The following is a 22475-nucleotide window of genomic DNA, read 5'->3' on the forward strand; positions in this document are numbered from 1 at the left end:
AAGGCAGAGGAATACACTCACAAGGGTGGCACAGCTGCTAGCACCCTGTTCCTCTGTGCTCGATGTAACAACAGCAGGCTGCCCTCTGTAAGCACCTGCCACCCGCAGCTAGGTGCTACATCCAGTCAGCCAGCAGAACACCCTCAGACCACACACAGAGAACAGTCTGGAAATGTCTGGGAGTTATCACTCCTAGCAACAGCCTCAAATCAGTCAGCCCCCATGTTAGGACAACTCTATGATGTATGCTCTACCATCTCTTGGAGCACCATAGCAGAATTGAACTCACACACCCAGCGACTTCTGCGTGACAGAAAACCCTTTACTCTCTGCTTTCCTCTCCCTGTCTCACTCCCCATACCTATACACTGTCCAGGAGTCACCTCTCAGACGAATTGCTTGTACTTGAATTCTTGTCTCAGAGTCTGTCTGCCTCTTTAGAATATCTGTATGCAAAGTCTTAGAGACAAGTCTAGAAAAAGAAAAACAGGTGTAAACCCAGAATAATAATTCTGTGTGAAAAGTGTGGTAGAAAAGAGTGCGTCAACAATCTAGAATAAAAGCTCAGGGAAGAGAATAATACAAGTACCAAATCTGGGGAGCACAATCTCGGCAAAAAGTCAGGCAACAAAGCACAGTGAACAATCCTGGTAGAAATGTGGAATAAAAAGTATATGAAAATGTCAGAAGAAAAATTCAGAGAAAAAAAAATCCAAGCCTCAATTTCAGGCCCAAATCCTAGGAGAAATAACAGCACACAGCGTATGTGTGGAAAATCCTGGTGAAAATAGTGGGTTAAAAATAAATGGGAAAATGGGCGGGGCAATGATCTAGGAGAAAAGGTCAGGCAAAAACTATGAATAAATCCCTGGGAGCTTGATCTACATTAAAGACCAGAGTAAAGGCAGGGGAAACCTCCTGGTAAATACTGACAGAAAAGGCTGAGTGGACAAACATCCAGGTATAAAACATAGGCACAAAAGTGACCAAAGGCTAGAAGAAAACTCCCGGCTCTAAAACTTGATCAAAAACTACAGTCAAAATGCTGAGCTAATTAAGTGCTGTGTAAAAAACCTGTGTGGATATCCAGGCCTAAACATGGGTAAAATCATGGGCAAAAGATCGAGGGCAAAATCTTTGCAGAAAGTAAAGCAAACATCTTGGTGAAAATCGATGGGGGAAAATGTGGGGTGAGGAGGTTTGGTGAAAATATCAGAACACAGATGCAGGCTCTAGAGACAGGAGGAAGGGCTATTGGGCAGATCTGGGCACAGGCTGATGAAGACTTGTTTTGAAACTGCAGAAGAAAAATGCTGGGAATAAATTCAGTGCCGATAACCCAAGAGAAAAGTCTGAGAGAAAATCATGGAAACAATAATTTGTGTAAATTCTAAACAAAATCACAACAGAAAGACTGGGTGCCATATCCTGGTTAAAATGTCAATTTAATTACTGAGTGAAAGTGTTGGCCCCCAAATTCAGGCAATTAATCCAAGTCAAATATGTATATGCACAATATGGGGGCGGGGGGAATCTTGGCTAAGTGTACTGTGCAGAGGTGGATTCTGGTAAATATGCCAGGTAAAAATGTTGAGCAAAAAAGTCAGGGAAATCCAGGAGAAAAATATGGGGAAAAAAAAATAAAATTACAAAAGACTATGAGGAAATCTGGGCAAGAACTAAGGCGAAAAATCGCTGATTAAAATACCAGGTGAAAATTACCATGTGAAAGGTTATGGCAAAAACCAAAGGGGAAAAAAATACCATGTAAAACCAATGAGAATGAAGGTGGGGAACGAAGGCTAGTAGAAAGCTCCTGGCTAGAGTGTGGGGTGAGACTCTCAAATAAAAAAATGAAGCTAAAATGCTAGGTGGAAATCCTGGGAGTCAGGCCAAACAAGCTGTGGAAAAATTGAGAGGATGAACCCAGGGCACAGAACCATGACGAAGATCTAATTGAAAAGAAATGACACATAGGCCAGGTGAAATATCCTATTAAATATGTCAGATAAACTTTGCTGAAAGGTCCAGCCCAGATATTCAGGAGGAAAAAATCATGCAAAATTAAGGGCACAAAAGTCTACTTCACCACCTTATGATGAGATTATAGAAAGGTAGTCCAGGTCCATTAGAAGATCTACAATATTTCCCCTTGATTCAGTGAGGCAATTAGCTCCAGATGAGAGAAACCCACAAGACTATGAAGAACTTGGGTGGGAGCCCATAGACGTGCTAGATCTCAAAAGGTTTAAAGAAGCAATTGTAACTTATGGCATGTGTTCCCCTTATGTGAAACAAATACTTAATGATCAGGCCACACAATCCTAAAAGATGGGAAAGATTTAATATCAGCTATCTTAGGCTGGCCCTCAACTACAGATACTAACATGATAGATAGAAGAGGCTTCGCTATGGAGCAATGCAATAGAACAACTAGAGGTATTAATACTGTCAAGGACCAGTTGTTAGGTGAAGGTCATTATGCTGATTTACAAATATAGATGCCACCTTAAAGCAATATCATTATTGCTTTAAAGTGGCTTTAAATGTTCCGGACAAGGTTGAACAGCAGGGAAAACTATCTGAATCACTTACAAAAATAAACGGGCTCAGATGAATCATTTACTGATTTTTTTCAGCTGTGAATAAAATAATATTGGACCCATATACAAGAAAAATTGTAATTGAGACTTTAGCTTTCAAGAAAGCTAATGCTGAATGTAAAAAGGCTATTAGACCTTTAAAGGGAAGATCCTTGCCTATTTATGAATGAATTTAAAACTATGATATTAATTTGATCCAATCTTTATAGTTCCTTTATGATTGGACAGACAATTGCTAAAATTATGAGGGCTCAGATTGTCAGATAATTTGGCTGTGGGAAACCAGGTCATTTCCTAAAGGATTCTAGACAAACAGTCACTAAGCATGATATTTTCTTACAACCCATTATTTTCTTATAATCTAGAGAGAAGGATTCCTGGGATATGTAAAAGATACAGAAGGAGCCCACATTGGATTATGAATGTAGAGCATTCAGACATGTATGAGTTAATTCCCTGCGATCAGAAAATAACCTAAAGGGCTTTGCTTGTGGCTTGTCAGAAAACAACACGACCCATTTCTTCCCTGTCAGCTAAGGAAACTGTTCTAGAGAACAACTAGATAATTTGATACCTGATATGACAGAGTACTGCTCTAAGACTAGCTACTCAGATGGATAGAACAAGAGATTCTTAAGATACTAGAAAACAAATATTTTTGCACGCTTCTACAAATGATATGAAAATGCAATTAGATGGAATTGAGATTGAAGCACAGTGGATACCAGGGCAGATGTAACAATAATTTCACAAGATTTTTGGGTCCGACTTGGCCACTTCAAAAGGTATCTACACAGCTCCTAGGGAGTGAGCCTTTGTCTCAGATAAAACAAAGTCTAAAGGTAGAAGGTATAGATAGTATAGAGTAGTATAGAGTAGTCTATCTATACAAGATTCCAAAATAATGAGACATTAGACAGATGATTTGTCTCTTGACAAAACTGATAATTTATAATATAAAAATTATTGCTTTAAACTTATAATGAACTTATGGAGCTAGTAACAGAGAATGAATGTTTAGCCAGGTACTAGTCTTAATGGAAAGACATGTAAACAATTCTGCTGTAACTCATTGTCAATCTCTGACATGAACTTGCCTTAAATTTACTATGAACTTGTAAAAGGTAAAAGTGCTTAGAAAACCATGTGATCAATTATCCTGAGAAAGTATAAACACTAAGAACAAAAATACAGAGGTGATTCAGCCCTTCTCTGCTTAATCCAATATGTATGACATTGTGTATACCTGAATTTTCTCTCTTTTCTGTCTATCTTTTCTTGTCTCTCTGGTTCATGTAGAGTTAATGAACTCCAAGCCTCTCACCTGACTATTGAGACAGAGAGAAAAAAGCCAAGTAACTAAGCCTTTCTTCCTTAATCCCCTGCTGCTATCAGCAGAAGTTAATTGCCAGAAGTCAGTTGTCTTTTGGCCACAGAATAGCAAAGAGATGGCCAAAAGTAAGCAGCTTTGGCCAAGTAATCACTAACAGAACTGCCAAAGGCAAATCAGCTCTGGCCACCCACAGCTGCCAATTCCATGCCCCCCTTTACCTTGATGCCTTCTTCAGCTTACCCTGTAATGCCAGACTGGATTCTGGCCAACTTTGTTATTTATACATCTACAACATGTAATTCAAAACAGAGATCATCCATTGTACATAACCCATATTCGTTCTCATACAGGTTTGCCAGGACAATTGGCAGTAGGAAATGAGATGAACCCATTGCTAATAGGAAATGTATTAGAAGCTTCAAATTTTCACAAAAGGCATAATGTAAATACTAGACATTTAAAGAAAATTGTTTTCTATAACCTGGTGACGTGCCAAAGAAATTATTAAAAAGCGTCCTACCTTTTCTTTATCTAATCAAGCTCCACTATCTGCCAGAAGTAACTATAAAGGTACCCAAAGGAATGAAATTTAGCAGATGGATATTTCATTTTTTTCAGAGTCTGGAAAATTAAAGTATGTACATCATACGATTGATACCTATTCAGGATCCCAATGAGCTTCGCCTTGAATTCTAAAAAGGCTTATTCTGCAATTACACATTTAATAGAAGTGATGGATATCTTCAGGATACCTTTACAGACTAAAACTAATAATGCTTTGGCATATGTATCCAATAAAATGAAACAAGTTTTTAAATATTACTACATAAAACATGTTATAGGAATCCCTTACAATTACACAGGTCAAGCAATTGTGGAAAGATCTAACTGCACTTTAGAGGAAATGCTCACAAAAGGAAAGTGAGATGTGAGATCTCCTAGAGGTAGATTACATAATTATTAACTTTACATTTTTAAAATGTCAAGGATACAGGTAGCACAACTCCTGAAAACATGGCTGAATTAAATCATCCTATGTACTTTAAGGATGTGCTAATCTCAGAATGGAAGTCAGGAAATGCACTGTGTTGGGGAAGAAGGTATATTTTATTTCTACAGGAAATGACAAACTATGGATTTCTCCAAAGTTAATAATGATTAAATTTGACCTTAGAAGACTTCCTGAAGGGGTTGGGGATTTAGCTCAGCGGAAGAGCGCTTGCCTAGCAAGCGCAAGGCCCTGGGTTCGATCCCCAGCTCCGAAAAAAAAGAAAAAAGAAAAAAAAAAGACTTCCTGAAAATCTTGACTCCTGACAGGAAAGATGCAGAAGAGACGCAGAAGAAAAACAAAACAGGTGACATACACATTGGTTCACCCTATGTAGGAACAGCTCAAAGACTGGCTGAATCAGGACTGCCTCTGCAGTAGCCAGTGAATCTTGTTGGCTACTGGGTCCTCAGGACTTATCACATGCTGTCCTTTACATGGCAAGAATGGGGATTTATATTACTCGAGTACAGTTTGGCTCTGCAGTTCAAACGAACCTGTAAATATTGGCAGGTGCTTTTCACCTGCTCAAGCACAGAGCAGAGAGTCACCTTCAGGTGATTTGTGCTTACCACACATTCAATATACATGTTAAAGCAGAAATGTCCCTATAATGCTACCTTTAAAAGTTTGTATATTTTCAGAGCCAAAGGATCAGACACCAATGAAGACAAAGCAATTAGCCCCAGGCAATCCAACCTCACCGAATGCCTCAGTGGTTGTTTCCTCAAAAAAATAAAATCTGCATCCAGGACAGCTTCAGAGCATGCTGGCAACAGATAGTCCAGCCTCACAGATCACTTCAGCCAGGACATCAGTGAAGCCCTGACTTTCCTAGCCCCCCGACCCCCGATCATCCCACAGAACCTGGCCAGTGAGTGAAACAGCTCTATCTGGATTTAGACAATCTCCTAATTTTTTTAGGGTCCCCAAAAGATACTATCACTCCCATACAACAGGAAACAATTTAAAAAAACCTACAACACCCTCATTCCATGCAGGCTGCGTGTTTGGTAATTCATCGTTCCGTGGTTTGTGGATGTTTATGGTCATTTATGGGGGTTAGTTGCAAGTTGTCATTGGTCCTGGTCAAGGAGGAAACAAGAGAAAGGAGAAGGCTAAATTCAGGCATCTCTTTCTCTTCCTCCTCCTCCTCCTCCTCCTCCTCTTCCTCTTCCTCTTCCTCTTCCTCTTCCTCTTCCTCTTCCTCTTCCTCTTTCTCTTTCTCTTTCTCTTTCGCTTTCTCTTTCTCATTCTCTTTCTCTTTCTCTTTCTCTTTCGCTTTCTCTTTCTCTTTCTCTTTCTTGTTCTCTTCCTCTCTATCCTTCCTTCTCTCTTATCTAGCACTATGGGGTGAAAAGTGAATAAAGGACAAAGAAGGATGGATTGTATCTCCTCGGAAAAGAACATAGAAAGATGGATTATCGTATCTCCTTGATAGGGAAAAGAGGTGGATTGTTGTATCCTTTTAGACAAAGAAAGCAACAGGCCTCAAATATTTTAGATTGGTATAAATTTTTGTATGATGATAGAAATTTAAGGTTACTTTTGTTGCAAGGTACTGTCTATATGATTCAACTCTTGTTGAAGACATACGTACACATTTGTAGAGAGACTCTCTTGTCTACTGTCTGAAATCATCACTTGTGAATAAAAATCGTGTGGCCAATGAGGTGAAGCAGGACGAGAATGTGGAACATCTGGCAGAGAGCAAGAGGAACTCTGGGAGATAGTCAGGCACAGGATTTGCCATCTTGACTTGGAGCAGTCAGATGTATGAATCTGAGGAGAAGAAACCAGTCATGTGACTGAACTCAGATTAGAAGAAATAGGATAATAAGTTGAGAATCAGGAAACGAGCTCGGTTTATGACGTAGGCATGTATTCATAAATAAGACTCTGAGTCATTGTTTGAGAATTGAGCAGAGGTGCAAGCCTGCAGTTGCAGATGCTGCATTGAATAAGGGGCAAGAAATCTAAGCTTAGATCCTGAGAAAAACTCTTGGGTGAACGGCAGGGAACAAACTCTTCCCAGAGCAGTTTCCTAGCTGGGCAGAAAGTGGTTCCCTTTAAGAGAGAGATAACCAAAAACCTCAGTAAACTTAGCAGGCACAGCTCCTTTAACTGGAGGCCTGTGAGCTAAAGCAGCTGGCAGGTGCTGCGGCACTGCGGTCTTTCTCAAGCTGGAGCTTCAATGCACTTCTCAGGCACAGAAAGGGCCTGAGCAGCCTGGATACATAGGAAACCAGCACGCGTCCATGGGAAAAGCTTGCGGTGACCCAGAGCCAAAAGAAGGCAGCAGCACACTATAGCACAGAGCCACCTTTTCAGAGGTGGAAGTCAGAGGGCGAACAGTGGCTCCAGCCCCAAAACCAGCAAGGACAGCCAGTTAGACTTGAGCCGAGGGAGCCAAGCTAGCCCCAACAGACACGTGCTGGCCTGAGTAGCCAGCAAACACACAGAAGGGCAGAAAGAACATTTTCCTGGAGCTGCGGGATGGGGGTGGGAAGACTGAAAAGCCCACAGCTTCTGAACTGGTGAGGTATTAAGGTTGAAAACAATAGGAGAAAAAAAGAGACTAGGTGTGAAAAATCATAGCCAGGTGTATACAATTTAAATTACACAAAATGAATAGAAATAAGATACATAAAGATGAAAAAAATCGCTTCCCATTTCTGCCTGAGCCCAGAGCTGACACTCTGTGTGGGAGAGAGCTGGACTCTCAGAAATGCAGACAATCCTGAGAGCTCAGGGGAAACCACCACTTCTTCTTATTCCTGGCCCAAGAGAAACCACCTAGAACCCTCTGAAGACAGGAACCTAGGAACAGCCAGAGACAGGATTCCTCCTGTCTCTGCCTGTGCCCAGAGCTGAAAGCCAGTCTTCAGAAGCTCAGACACACCTGAGAGCAGAGGTAAGACCACCATTTCTGCTCCAAGGGACCGGCCTGAAACCCTCAGGACACACACAGCTCTCTGTATCCAAATCCCATGGGAGAAAGAACTGGACTCTCAGAAGTGCTGACACACAGGCTTATAGGAGGGTCAAGAAACTGTCAGAGACAGCAAGACCAGCTAAAACCAGAGACAACCAGATGGTGAGAGGCAAGCACAGGAACCTAAGCAACAGAAAGCAAGACTACTTGGCATCATCAAAGGCCAGTTCTCCCACCAAAGGAAATACTGAATATCCCAAAACACCAGAAAAGCAAGATTGGAATTTAAAAATCACATCTCATGATGATGATAGAGGACTTTAAGAAGGACATAAATAACTCCCTTAAAGAAATCCAGGACAATGCAGGTAAACAAGTAGAAGCTCTTAAAGAGGAAACACAAAAATCCCTTAAAGAATTATAGGAAAACACAACCAAACAGGTGAAGCAATTGAACAAAACTATCCAGCATCTAAAAATGGAAGTAAAAACAATAAAGAAACCACAAAGGAAGACAACCCTGGAGAGAGAAAACCTAGGCAAGAGATCAGGAGTCATAGATGCAAGCATCATGAACAGAATACAAGAGATAGAAGAGAGAACCCCAGGGGCAGAAGATACCATAGAAAACATTGGCACAAACATCAAAGATAATGTAAAACAAAAAACCTCCTGACCCAAAACATCCAGGAAATCCAGGACACAATGAGAAGATCAAACCTAAGGATAATAGGGATAGAAGAGAGTGAAGACTCCCAACTTAAAGGGCCAGTAAATGTGTTCAACAAAATTATAGAAGAAACCTTTCCTAACCTAAAGAAAGAGATGCCCATAAACATGCCAGAAGCCTACAGAACTCCAAATAGACTGGACCAGAAAAATTCCTCCAGTCACATAATAGTTAAAACACCAAATGTGCAAAACAAAGAAAGAATATTAAAAGTAGTAAGGAAAAAAGGTCAAGTAACATATAAAGGCAGACATTCCAGAATTATACCAGACTTCTCACCAGACACTATGAAAGCCAGAATATCCTGGGCAGATGTCATCCAGACCCTAAGAGAACACAACTGCCAGCCCAGGCTACTATATCCAGCAAAATTCTCAATTAACATAGATGGAGAAACCAAGATATTCCATGACAAAACCAAATTTACACACTATCTTCCTACAAATACAGCCCTACAAAGGATAATAGATGGAAAACCCCAACACAAGGAGGGAAACTACACCCTAGAAAAAGCAAAAAATTAATCTCCTTGCAACAAAACGAAGAAAGACATACAAATATAATTCTACCTCTAACAACAAAACAGGAAACAGGAAAAGCCAACATTACCCCTTAATTTCTCTTAACATCAAAGGACTCAACTCCCCAATAAAAAGACATAGACTAACAGACTGGATACGTAAAGAGGACCCAACATTTGGCTACATACAGGAAACACATCTCAGAGACAAAGACAGAAACTATCTCAGAGTAAAAGCCTGGAAAACAGTCTTCCAAGCAAATAGTCTGAAGAAACAAGCTGGAGTAGCCATTCTAATATCGAATAAAATTGGCTTTCAACCAAAAGTTGAAAAGAAAGGATAATGAAGGACACTTCATATTCAGTAAAGGAGAAATCCACCAAGGTTAACTCTCAATCCTGAATATCTATACTCCAAATGCAAGGGCAACTACATTCATCAGGAAACCTTAATCTCAAAGTACGTATGCAACTCACACAATAATAATGGGAGACTTCAACACCTCACTCTCATCAAACATGGAAACAGAAATTAAGCAGAGACATAGAGAAACTAACAGAAGTTATGAAGCAAATAGATATAACAGATATTTATAGAATATTTCATCCTAAAAACAAAAGAATATTCCTTCTTCGCAGCACCTCATGGTATCTTCTCCAAAATTGACCATTTAATCAGTCACAATACAGGCCTCAGCAGATAAAAGAAGATTGAAGTAATCCCATCCATCCTATCAGATCATCAAGAACTAAGGCTGTCTTCAATAACAATAAAAACAACAGAAAGTCCACATATACATGGAAGTTGAACAATGCTCTACTCAATGATAACTTGGTCAAGAAAGAAATAAAGAAAGAAATTAAAGTCTTTTTAGAATTTAATGAAAATGAAAGCACAACACACCCATAGTTATGGGACACATGAAAGCAGTGCTAAGAGGAAAACTCAGCTCTGAGTGCTTCCAAAAAGAAACAGGAGAGAGCATACACCAGCAGCTTGACAGCACACCTAAAAGCTCTAGAACAAAAAGAAGCAAATACACACAGGAGAAATAGAAGGCAGGAAATAATCAAACCCATGGCTGAAATCAACCAAGTATAAACAAAAAGGATTATATAAAAAAATCAACAAAACCAGGAGCTGGTTCTTTGAGAAAATCAACAAAATATAGAAACCCTTAGCCAGACTAACCAGAGGGTATAGAGGGATTATCCAAATTAACGAAATCAGAAATGAAAAGGGAAACATAATAAAAGAATCTTAGGAAATTAAAAAAAATCATAAGTTCCTATCACAAAAGCCTATATTCAACAAAACTGGAAAATCTGGATGAATGGACAATTTTCTTGACAGATACTAGACTTATCCTGATTCAGGATAAGATAAACCATCTAAACAGTCCTGTAACTGCTAAAGAAATAGAAGCATTTATTCAAAGTCTCCCAACCAAAAAACACCATGAACCAGATGGGTTTGGTGCAGAATTCTATCATACCTTCAAAGAAGACCTAATACCAATACTGTCCTAACTACTCCACAAAACAGAAACTGAAGGAGCACTACCCAATTCCTTCTCTGAAGCCACAATTACTCTTATATCTAAACCACACAAAGACCCAAAAAGAGAAAGAGAACTTCAGACCAATTTCCCTTATGAATATAGACACAAATATACTCAATAAAATTCTCACAAATTGAATCCAAGAACACATCAAAATGATCATCCATCATGATCAAATAGGCTTCATCCCAGGGATCCAGGGATGATTCAATATATGCAAATCCATCAATGGAATCCACTATATAACAAACTCAAGGAAGAAAACCACATAATCACCTCATTAGGTGCTGAGAAAGCATTTGGCAAAATTCAACACCTCTTCATGTTAAAAGTCCTGGAAAGATCAGGAATTCAAGGCCCAAACCTAAACATAGTAAAAGCCATATACAGCAAACCAGTAGCCAACATCAAACTAAATGGAGAGAAACCTGAAGCAATCCCACCAAAATCAGGGACTAGACAAGGCTGCCCACTCTCCCACTAGTTATTCAATATGGTACTTGAAGTCCTTGCCAGAGCAATCAGACAACAAAAGGAGGTCAAAGTGATATAAATTGGAAAAGAAGTAAAAATATCACTATTTGCAGATGATATGATATAGTATACTTAAGTACCCCAAAAGTTCCACCAGAGAACTACTAAACCTGATAAACAACTTCGGCAGATTAGCTGGATATAAAATTAACTCAAACAAATCAGTAGCCTTCCTCTACTCAAAGGATAAACAGGCTGAGAAAGAAATTAAGGAAAAGACACCCTTCACAATAGTCACAAATAACATAAAATACCTCGGTGTGACTCTAACCAAGCAAGTGAAAGATCTGTATGACAAGAACTTCAAGTCTCTGAGGAAAGAAATTTAAGATCTCATAAGATGGAAAGATCTCCCATGCTCATGGATTGGCAGGATTAATATAGTAAAAATGGCCAGTTTGCCAAAAGCAATCTACAGATTCAATGCAATCCCACCAAAATTCCAACCCAATTCTTCATAGAGAGAGGAAGAGCAATTTGGAAATTCATTTGGAATAACAAAAAATCAAGGTTAGCGAAAACTATACTCAATAAAAGAACTTCTGGGGGAATCACCATCCCTGACCTCAAACTGTATCACAGAGCAATCGTGATAAAAAAAAAAAAACTGTATGGTATTGATACAGAGACACGCAAATAGACCAGTGGAACAGACATCAATACCTAAAAATGAACCCACACACCTATGGTCCCTGGATATTTGACAAAGGAGCTAAAACCATCCAATGGCAAAAAGATGGCATTTTCAATAATTGATGTGGGTTTATCTGGAGGTCAGCATGTAGAAGAATGCAAATCAGTCCATTCTTGTCGCCCTGTACAAAGCTCAAGTACAAGTGGATCAAGGACCTCCACATCAAACCAGATACACTCAAACTAATAGAGGAAAAAGTGGGGAAGAGTCTCAAACCCATGGGCACTGAGGAAAATTTCCTGAACAGAACACTAATGGCTTATGTTCTAAGATGAAGAATCGAGAAATGGGACCTCATAAAACTGCAAAGCTTCTGTAAGGCAAAGGACACTGTCGTTAGGACAAAATGGCAACCAACAGATTGGGAAAAGATCTTTACCAATCCAACATCTGATAGAGGGCTTATATCCAAAATATACAAAGAACTCAAGAAGTTAGATTCCAGAGAGTCAAATAATCCTATTAAAAAATGGGGTACAGAGCTAAACAATGAATTCTCAGCTGAGGAATATCAAATGGCTGAGAAGTACCTAAAGAAATGTTCAACATCTTTAGTCATCAGGGAAATGCAAATCAAAACAACCCTGAGATTCTACCTCACACCAGTCAGAATCAAAAACTCAGGTAACAACAGATGCTGGTGAGGATGTGGGAAAAGAGGAACACTCCTCCATTGTTGGTGGGATTGCAAGCTGGTACAACTACTCTGGAAATCAGTCTGGAGGTTCCTCAGAAAATTGGACATAGTAGTACCTATTTGACATAGCTATACCACTCCTAGGCATATACCCAAAATATGCTCCAACATATAACAAGGACACATGCTCCACTATGTTCATAGCAGCCTTATTTATAATAGCCAGAACTGGAAAGAACCCAGATGTCCTTCAACAGAGGAATGGATACAGAAAATATGATACATCTTCACAATCGAGTACTACTCAGCAATAAAAAAAAAAAAAAACAATGACTTCATGAAATTAATAGGCAAATGGTTGGAACTTGAAAATATCATCCTGAGTGAGGTAACCCAATCACAAAAAAACCCCACACATGGTGTGTACTCACTAATATGTGGATATTACCCCCAAAGCTCCAATTACCCAACATGCAATGCACAGACCACATGAAGCTCAAGAAGAAGGATGACCAAAGCATGGATGCTTCAGTCCTTCTTAAAAGGCAGGACAAAAATATTCGTAGGAGGAGATATGGAGACAATGTTTTGAGCAGAGACTGAAGAAATGGCCATTCAGAGCCTGTCCTATCTGGGGATCCAGCCCATATACACATATAGCCACCAAACCCAGACAATATTGCTGATGCCAAGTAGTGATTGCTGACAGGAGCCTGATATAGCTCTTTTCCTAAGAGGCTGTGCCAGAGCCTAACAAATACAGAGGCAGATGCTCACAGCCAACTATTAAACTGAGAATGGGGTCCCCATCAGAGGAGTTAGAGAAAGAAATGAAGGAGCCGAAGGGGCTTGCAACCCTATAAAAGCAACAATACCAACCAACCAGAGCTCCCAGGGACTAAACTACTACCCAAGCATACACATGGACAGACATGGCTCCAGTTGCATATGTAGCAGAGGATGGCCTTGTTGGGCACCAGTGGGAGAAGAAGCTTTTGGTCCTGCTAAGGGGAATGTCAGGGAGGGGAGGCAGGAAGGGATGGGTGGTTGGCAAAGGGAAACACACTCATAGGAAAAGGAGGAGGGGAGAATAGGGGATTTATGGATGGGAAACCATGGATAACATTTGAAAAGTTGTTTTAACAAATCCAATTTAAAAAGTAAAAAAAAAACTCAATAAAATAAAGTTCTTGGAGTCTATATTATACCATTTTAACTGCCTTAAGGATAGGAACAAAAGAGAAAATGATAATTGACCTAGCTGAACCTGACACATAACCAATAATGATTATTAGCCTAATGGTACTTCTTATCTTAATAATCATGATGTTTTCTATATGTTCTCAAATAAAAGGGCTTTAGATATACAAAAAGAAGAGAAATGTGGAAGATGGATACAGGCCTTAGGGGGAAAATTAGAAAAAATTATAAATAAAGATGAGGAAGATGTTAAGATAATAGGAATACATTAAGAAGAGAAATATGAAAAATGTAGACAGGCCTTAGAAGTCAAAAATAGAAAAAATTATAAATAAAATGAAAAAACACCTAGACAGTAGAAATACAAGAAGAAAAATATGAAAAATGGAGACTGGCCTTAGAAAATTAGAAAAGATATAAATAAATTTGAGGAAGATACTAAGATAGAGAAAGATGAAATAAGGCCAGAGCCTACAACACCACCATATAATGAAAATCAGGAAAGTCAGCCAAAGTTGTTAGAAAATCAACATTAGTTTATCCAGTTACTGTACAAGACCTGCCAGCAGATGATAGGTAACCCTCAAGGTTATGAAGAAGTTAAATGGAGTCCTATAGACATGGTAGACTTGAGATTCAAGGAAGCGATCATTTCATATGATGTGCATTCACCCTATGTGAAGTAGATATTCAATTCATGTGTAACTCAGATCAGAATTATTCCCCAAGCCTGGAAAGATTTGGCAACAGTAATATGGGAAGCTGGTCCTCAGTTAGAATGTTACAGCAAACTATGTATATTTCAACTCTTGTCTAAGGGATTGTACCTATGTAATTCTTAAAAATGTAATATTAATTAAGTTCTAGTCCTTTTGAACACTGCTTTACAAACCGTTTAGGATAGATAAGAAATGCAAGTTAGTAGTCAATGAACTCAACTTATTAGTCATGTTAGATACTAATTTAGTTAATTATAAAAAAATAAGCTTCATTTTAGTTTTCAAAGATGTTTTCAATGTTAGGCAAATAATAGGTAGCTAGAAACAGCACAGGTATACTATAGTCTTCCAAAATCTCAGATCTACAGAATGTCACAGATACTGTATTAGTTTAGCATAGATGTTTTATTAACAAAAGCCCTTTTTGACAGTGAGACATGTGTGTTTCTTGCAGAAACCCTATTTTACTTCCAAGAAGATGATGAACATTGAAGAACCTTTGCATGGAGTTTGCTTCTATTTGACAAGCTAGCCACTTGGCAAGAAATTGCCGTTGCTCCAACTGCTGACAGTATACTATCCAAACTGGACAAACAGTATGCTGAGAATTCAACTGCCAAGCTATGCAAGGTTGTGGTGGTTTGAATATGCTCAGCTAGAGTAGGGGCGGCCTTGATGAAGGAAGTGTCTTACTGAGAAGGAGGGCTTTGAGACTCTCTTCCTAGCTGTCTGGAAGATAGTCTGTGCTCCTAGCTTCTTTTGAATGAAGATGTAGAACTCTCCATTCCTCCAGCACCATGTCTGACTGCACACTGCCATGCTTTCTGCTATGGCGATAATGGACTAAACCTCTGAAACTTTGAGCCAGTCCCAATTAAATGTTTGCCTTTATAAAAGTTGCCTTGGTCATGGTGTCTCTTCACAGCAATGGAAAACCTAAGACACAAGGTCAAGGTAGGCAAATCTTTAATATTTCTGCTTCACAGAAAAGTCTATTAGGTATTCTGGACAAGACGGTCAAAGATGATGCTCCAACAACTCAGAGAACTTAGGTGCCTGTCCAGGTAGCCAGAAATCTCTTTCATTTCTCTAGTTTTGGGAGCTGCTTGCTCTACACTTCCTGTTTATTCAAGTAATATTTATCATTCTCAGGTCTCTGAAAGGGTTGAAAGCTAGATAGTTACAGTCTCACAATTAAGCTTAAGTTGTTTAGGATTTAAGAAAATGTTTTAAGGCCTAATGGGATGTTTTTAGGTTAATAATGCAAGTTATAATAAAAGATTATTTAGGTATAGAAGTTTGAACTCACCAAGATAGGGTAAATAGTAGAGTTCTTTCTCCAAGTTTGCCAAATGCGTACGGATCAGACATTGTAAATTTTTACTTGATAGTTTTCAGAATTGTTTGTTTATTGATGTTAGAGAAAGAGCCTTTGGTCAGACTAAAAGAGGGAGATGTAGCGAGAATCTCTTGTGTGGAAGCATCACCTGTCAATAAAATTCTGATGGCCGATGAGTTGAGGTAGGATTAGAAGGTGGACCATCTGGCAGAGAGAGCAAGAGGAACTCTGGAAGACAGTCAGGCGTGGGAGAACTCGCCATCTGTACTCAGAAGAAGTAAGGATGTGTGACCGTGAGGAGAAGCCAGCCATGTGTCTGAACTCAGATTAGAATAAATGGGATAATAATGTGAGAGTCAGTCAAGAAACCAGACTAGCTTATGGCCTAGGCATTTACTCATAGGGAAGCCTCCGAGTTGTTATTTGGGAACCCGGCCCTGGCTGCACATATGCAACTCATTTAAAATTTAATGTAAAGTTCTAGTCTTATAAAAGTTACTATTGTAAATTGTTAATGGTAATTAAGAAATACAAGTTAGCAATCGGTCACCCATAAGTAATCAAACTGGTAGTCAGGTAAAGTACTGGCTTAGTTAATTACAGAAATAAGCTTTATTTAGCCTCCTACAAATGTTTTCAAAGTTAGGCAGCAAGGAATACCTAGAACCTATTTATTTAGATTTACTTTAGATACATAGGTGTTCCTGAAACACTTCAAGGATCTGAAGAATATGACATTTAAGATGTTTTGATAATAGAAAGACATTTTTGTGACAGACAGCAGCTCTTGGCAGCCCCTCCATTCTCCTCCAAAACTGATGGGCACCAAAGAACATGGAGTTTTCTCCATATGGGGCAAAGCTGGACACTGGGTAATAACTGCCCTTTGACTCGACTGCTGACAGCACACTGTCCAAACTGTGCACAAGTAGGACACTGAGAAGTCAATTTCCCCACTTTGTCAAGACAGTCCTTCAAAATTCCTGCTTCACAGGGAAGTATGTCAGATCCTAGGGGCTTTCAGTAGCCTTCTACCCACCCGCCTTGGGTCAAGGGTAGGCCAGGTTCCAGCTTCCTGCCTCAGGTCAAGGCTAGGCCAAGTTCCATTCTCCACCCACAGGAACATTCTTGAGTAGAAAATTTTCAGAATGTACTGACTGATGCTTGCTAGCCAATAGATTTTTTAAAGGTTAATATGCTTAGCCAATAAGTTTGAACTGTAACCTTGCTGGTGTAACCCGTGTCCCTAAAAAGTATAAAAACTGCTTGTAATAGCCATTCGGGGTCGGCTTCTAGTCACTCGCCTTGAGGCTGAAGGTCGACCCCAACACTCCGGAAACTAAACCCCTTGCTTTTGCATCGATCTGTGCCTCAGTGTCTCACTCAGGGGTGTCTCAAAGTAAGTACCACTGACTGAGGGTCAGTGTCTTACAAATGACTACCAGCATAGAGTAACCTTGGGTTACTGTCCCAGTAGCCAGTAATCTCCATCATTTTTATAGACTTGGAAGCTATTTGCTCTGCACTCCCTGTTTACTCAGGTAAAATGAATCCTTCTCAGATCTCTGATGGGATCGAATACTAGATAGCCATAATTTTACAGTTTTCCTTGTTTTCAGATTCAAAAAGAAAACTCATATAAGAGATATAAAGTGTGTAATATGAAAGACACAAAAGCTTAAGTTGTTTAGGATCTAGGAAAGTGTTTTAGGGTCAAAGAAGATGTTTTAAGGTTGGTAAATGCAAGTTGTGAAGGTCAGAGGATAGGAAACTTTAAACAGTGATAAGAAAGTGATTTACATATAGAACTTTGGACTCACAAAGATAGGACAGGATACTGGAATACCTTCTCCAAGGTTAACAAATATAAGTGGGCTAAGCATTATGAATATAATTCTTACCTGATAGTTCTCATATTGGTTCTCATTGTGACTAGTTTAGTGATATTAGAAATAGAGTCATTTCTTAGACTAAAAGGGAGAGATGTTGAGGTAACCTTTGTATGATGGCGTGTTCTTGCATTTTCAATTGTTGACTGACTGCTGTACTTGCAGAGAGCTAAGTGCTGGCAGGATTTTGGTGGCATTGCTATTTCTATGGCCCATCATGTGTTTTCTATTTGTAAATGCTTGTCCTTCCTCACCTGCCCCAAAGATGGTCAGGCATCCTTTGATGCCTAAAAGCACCCTATGAGATAGATCCTGTGTTGTCTTTCTGATGACCAGTTCAAACTGGAATGTATCTTTTGTGTAATAAAGAGTTTATGGTCCAGAGTTGGGGCAGGAATTATTGGAGACTTCTGGAGAGAGAGAGAGAGAGAGAGAGAGAGAGAGAGAGAGAGAGAGAGGAAGAAGAAGAGAAGACAGTTATTCAGGCAGACAAAGAGAGACATGGAAGGGAGCAGAAGGAAGAGGGAATGGAGCTATAAGCAGGCAGTGAGGCAGTGAGGGAGATGGGATGTCATAGAAACCAAGGTTAAGTTAGACAGCTACCTGAGAGAGTGCCCCAACAAGAAGCAGCAGATTTAAACTATATTGAAATCTCAGTGTCCTAATTAAACCACAAGTGGTATCTGAGGAAGCCCTGCAATAAAAGATTGTTGAGGAATTGCAGGGTGAAAAATGCTGGATGTAAATTATGCCCCAAAATCCTGTAGAAACGTATAGGTAAGCAATAACAGCAGAATAACTGTGTGCACCTCCTTTGAGAAAGATCTGGGGAAAAGCTAGTGCAGAGTCATGATAAAAATGTTGTGTGACCCTGTACAAAGCTTAAGTCCAAGTGGATCAAGGACCTCCATATCAAACCAGACACACTCAAACTAATAGAAGAAAAACTAGGGAAGCATCTGGAACACATGGGCACTGGAAAAAATTTCCTGAACAAAACACCAATGGCTTATGCTCTAAGATCAAGAATTGACAAATGGGATCTCATAAAACTGCAAAGCTTCTGTAAGGCAAAGGACACTGTGGTTAGGACAAAACGGCAACCAACAGATTGGGAAAAGATCTTTACCAATCCTACAACAGATAGAGGCCTTATATCCAAAATATACAAAGAACTCAAGAAGTTAGACCGCAGGGAGACAAATAACCCTATTAAAAAATGGTGTTCAGAGCTAAACAAACAATTCACAGCTGAGGAATGCCGAATGGCTGAGAAACACCTAAAGAAATATTCAACATCTTTAGTCATAAGGGAAATGCAAATCAAAACAACCCTGAGATTTTACCTCACGCCAGTGAGAATGGCTAAGATCAAAAACTCAGGTGACAGCAAATGCTGGCAAGGATGCGGAGAAAGAGGAACACTCCTCCATTGTTGGTGGGGTTGCAGACTGGTACAACCATTCTGGAAATCAGTCTGGAGGTTCCTCAGAAAATTGGACATTGAACTGCCTGAGGATCCAGCTATACCTCTCTTGGGCATATACCCAAAAGATGCCCCAACATATAAAAAAGACACGTGCTCCACTATGTTCATCGCAGCCTTATTTATAATAGCCAGAAGCTGGAAAGAACCCAGATGCCCTTCAACAGAGGAATGGATACAGAAAATGTGGTACATCTACACAATGGAATATTACTCAGCTATCAAAAACAATGACTTTATGAAATTCATACGCAAATGGTTGGAACTGGAAAATATCATCCTGAGTGAGCTAACCCAATCACAGAAAAACACACATGGTATGCACTCATTGATAAGTGGCTATTAGCCCAAATGCTTGAATTACCCTAGATGCCTAGAATAAATGAAACTCAAGACAGATGATCAAAATGTGAATGCTTCACTCCTTCTTTAAAAGGGGAACAAGAATACCCTTGGCAGGGAAGAGAGAGGCAAAGATTAAAACAGAGACTGAAGGAACACCCATTCAGAGCCTGCCCCACATGTGGCCCATACATATACAGCCACCCATATAGACAAGATGGATGAAGCAAAGAAGTGCAGACCGACAGGAGCCGGATGTAGATCGCTCCTGAGAGAAACAGCCAGAATACAGCAAATACAGAGGCGAATGCCAGCAGCAAACCACTGAACTGAGAATAGGACCCCCGTTGAAGGAATCAGAGAAAGAACTGGAAGAGCTTGAAGGGGCTCGAGACCCCATATGTACAACAATGCCAAGCAACCAGAGCTTCCAGGGACTAAGCCACTACCTAAAGACTATACATGGACTGACCCTGGACTCTGACCTCATAGGTAGCAATGAATATCCTAGTAAGAGCACCAGTGGAAGGGGAAGCCCTGGGTCCTGCTAAGACTGAACCCCCAGTGAACTAGACTGTTGGGGGGAGGGCGGCAATGGGGGGAGGGTGGGGAGGGGAACACCCAAAAGGAAGGGGAGGGGGGAGGGGGATGTTTGCCCAGAAACCGGGAAACGGAATAACACTCGAAATGTATATAAGAAATACTCAAGTTAATAAAAAAAAATAAAGAAAATGAAAACAAAACAAAAAGACCTTGTGTAGCTGGCCTGTAACCCCAAGCTATTTGGCAAGCAGAAGGATCACAAATATAAGGCTTCCTTGCCTACAGAACCTACAGAATGAGTTCAAGGCTGAACCTTCCTCAAGAAATATTAGAAAGAAGGTTGTGGATTTATCTTAATGGTAGAGTGCTGGCCTACTATATGTACTACCCTAGGTTAAATCTCTAGCACCAAAGAAAACAAATAAAACTCAGTGTTTGCAAAAAAAAATGTTGTGTGAAAAGCATGGTGCAAAATGTCATACCAGCAAACTAGAAGAAAAGAAATCAGGAAAATATAATACAAGCACAAGATCCAGAAGCAAAATCTTGGCAAAAATTCAAACACAAAGCCTAGTGAAAATTCCTGGTAGAAAAAGCTGTAAGAAATGTTGTAAGGCTCCAAGTGAGTCTTAACTACCAGGAGACCCTCCCAAGTGAAACACAAGAATGGAGTTCGATGCAAATGCAGAGGTTTATTTTTCTGGCGCATCAGGGTCGACCCTCAATCAGCCCCTCCTGATGAGTGACTAGAAGGTGACCCTGAATGGCTATAACAAACAGTTCTTATATTTTTAGGGGTACAGGTTACATCAGCAAGGTTACAGTTTAAACTTATTGAATCTACTGGCTAGCTAGCATATGGCATGCATTCGAACTCTATCTGGGATCAGAGGGTCAGATGACTATCAGTTAGTTCATTTTGCAGTTTTTCAAGAGTGTTCCTACTCCTCAAGACAACTGTGGGTGGAGAATGGAACTTGGCCTAGCCTTGACCCATGGTGGGAAGCAGGTACTTGGCCTAGTCTTGACCTGAGGCGGCTGGTGTATGGCTGGCGAAAGGTCCTAGGGTCCTTCAGTGTCAGACGAAAAATTCAAGGAAAACAATCCAGGGCAAAATACAGGCACAAATTCCAGGACCAAATCCTAAGAGAAAAATCAAGACACAGAGTTGGGTAAAATATTTCTGGTAAGAGTGAGAGAAAATATTGTAGGATCAGGTAGGCCAATGATCCAGCAGTGTCAGGCAAAAATTACAAACAAACAAACAAACAAACCCGGAAGCATAATCTAGGGTGGAACTTCTGGGATAATTTTTGATTGAAGAGCTGAGTGAAGAAGCCGCCAGGTAAACTTTTCAGGAAAAAAAACCGTGGGCTCAAAAGATCAGACAGCACTGCTTTGTCTAGATAGCCTATGTGTTACAAAGGTTGCAAATGTTGCAAATGTTGCAAATACACCTGTTCATTGTTTTCCCTGTATAAAACCTGGTTCTGAGGGGGGGGGGGAGTCACAGTTTTTGAATCCACAATTCTGGCTGCATCCCTGATTAATCAATTTCGGAGCCGTGCATTCAATAAACCATCAATACCTGACTGGGAAAAGAAAATCCTGGTGAAAATGCTGAGTCAAATGGTAGGTGAGAAACCTGTGTAAAATATGGGTTAAAACACAAGCACAAAAGCTGAGGGCACCATCTTGGAAATGAAGTCAGGCACAAAACCCAATAGAAAATGCTTGTAAAAATGTGCTATGAAAAGGCTGGGTGAAAATATCAGAACAAAAATTCAGCCCATAAACATAGTCACAAGAGCTGGGAGCCAAGGCTAGGCAGATAATACGGGCACCATGGCTAAAGAAAAACCATGGTGAAAATGCAGACCGAAAGTTGCTGGGCATAAGTTTCTGACCAAAACCCAAGAGAAAAATCTGGGCGAAATATGTAGGAATAATATTTTTTCAAATTCTAATCAAAAAGTGCTAAGAAAGTGGGGTGATATATCCTGGGGGGGGGGAGGGATGCTAAATACTGGGGGAAGTATTGGTCCAAAAATTCACACAATAAATCAATATGAAAAATATGTCCCCAAATCTAGGAGGAAACCTTTGTAAAAAAAAAAAAGAAAGAAAGAAAGAAAGAGAGAGAGAAAGAAAGAAAGAAAGAAAGAAAGAAAGAGAGAGAGAGAAAGAAAGAAAGGAAAAAAAAAGTACTGCTCAAAGCTTGGAGAAACACCTAGTAATTATGCCAAGTGAACATGCTGGGCAAAAGAATCACATCACAATCCAGGAAATAATTGAAATGATCAATCAAAGGCTATGAAGAAATCTGAACAAAAAAAAAAAAAGACAATGTGGAAATCACTT

At 39.8% G+C, this 22475-nt stretch overlaps 1 long non-coding RNA gene across 1 annotated transcript in view; it reads left to right on the plus strand.

Annotated features, from left to right (window-relative positions):
• LOC103693097 (uncharacterized) overlaps nt 1-22475 on the plus strand; it is a 79745-nt gene that overhangs the window by 1724 nt on the left and 55546 nt on the right. The window contains exon 2 of the long non-coding RNA XR_015627685.1: nt 14970-15469. This is a non-coding gene — a long non-coding RNA (uncharacterized LOC103693097). The remainder of the gene's footprint in view (nt 1-14969; nt 15470-22475) is intronic.

This window comes from Rattus norvegicus, chromosome 8 (assembly GCF_021556685.1).
Source record: "Rattus norvegicus strain SHRSP/BbbUtx chromosome 8, alternate assembly SHRSP_T2T, whole genome shotgun sequence".
Classification (NCBI taxonomy): Eukaryota; Metazoa; Chordata; class Mammalia; order Rodentia; family Muridae; genus Rattus; species Rattus norvegicus.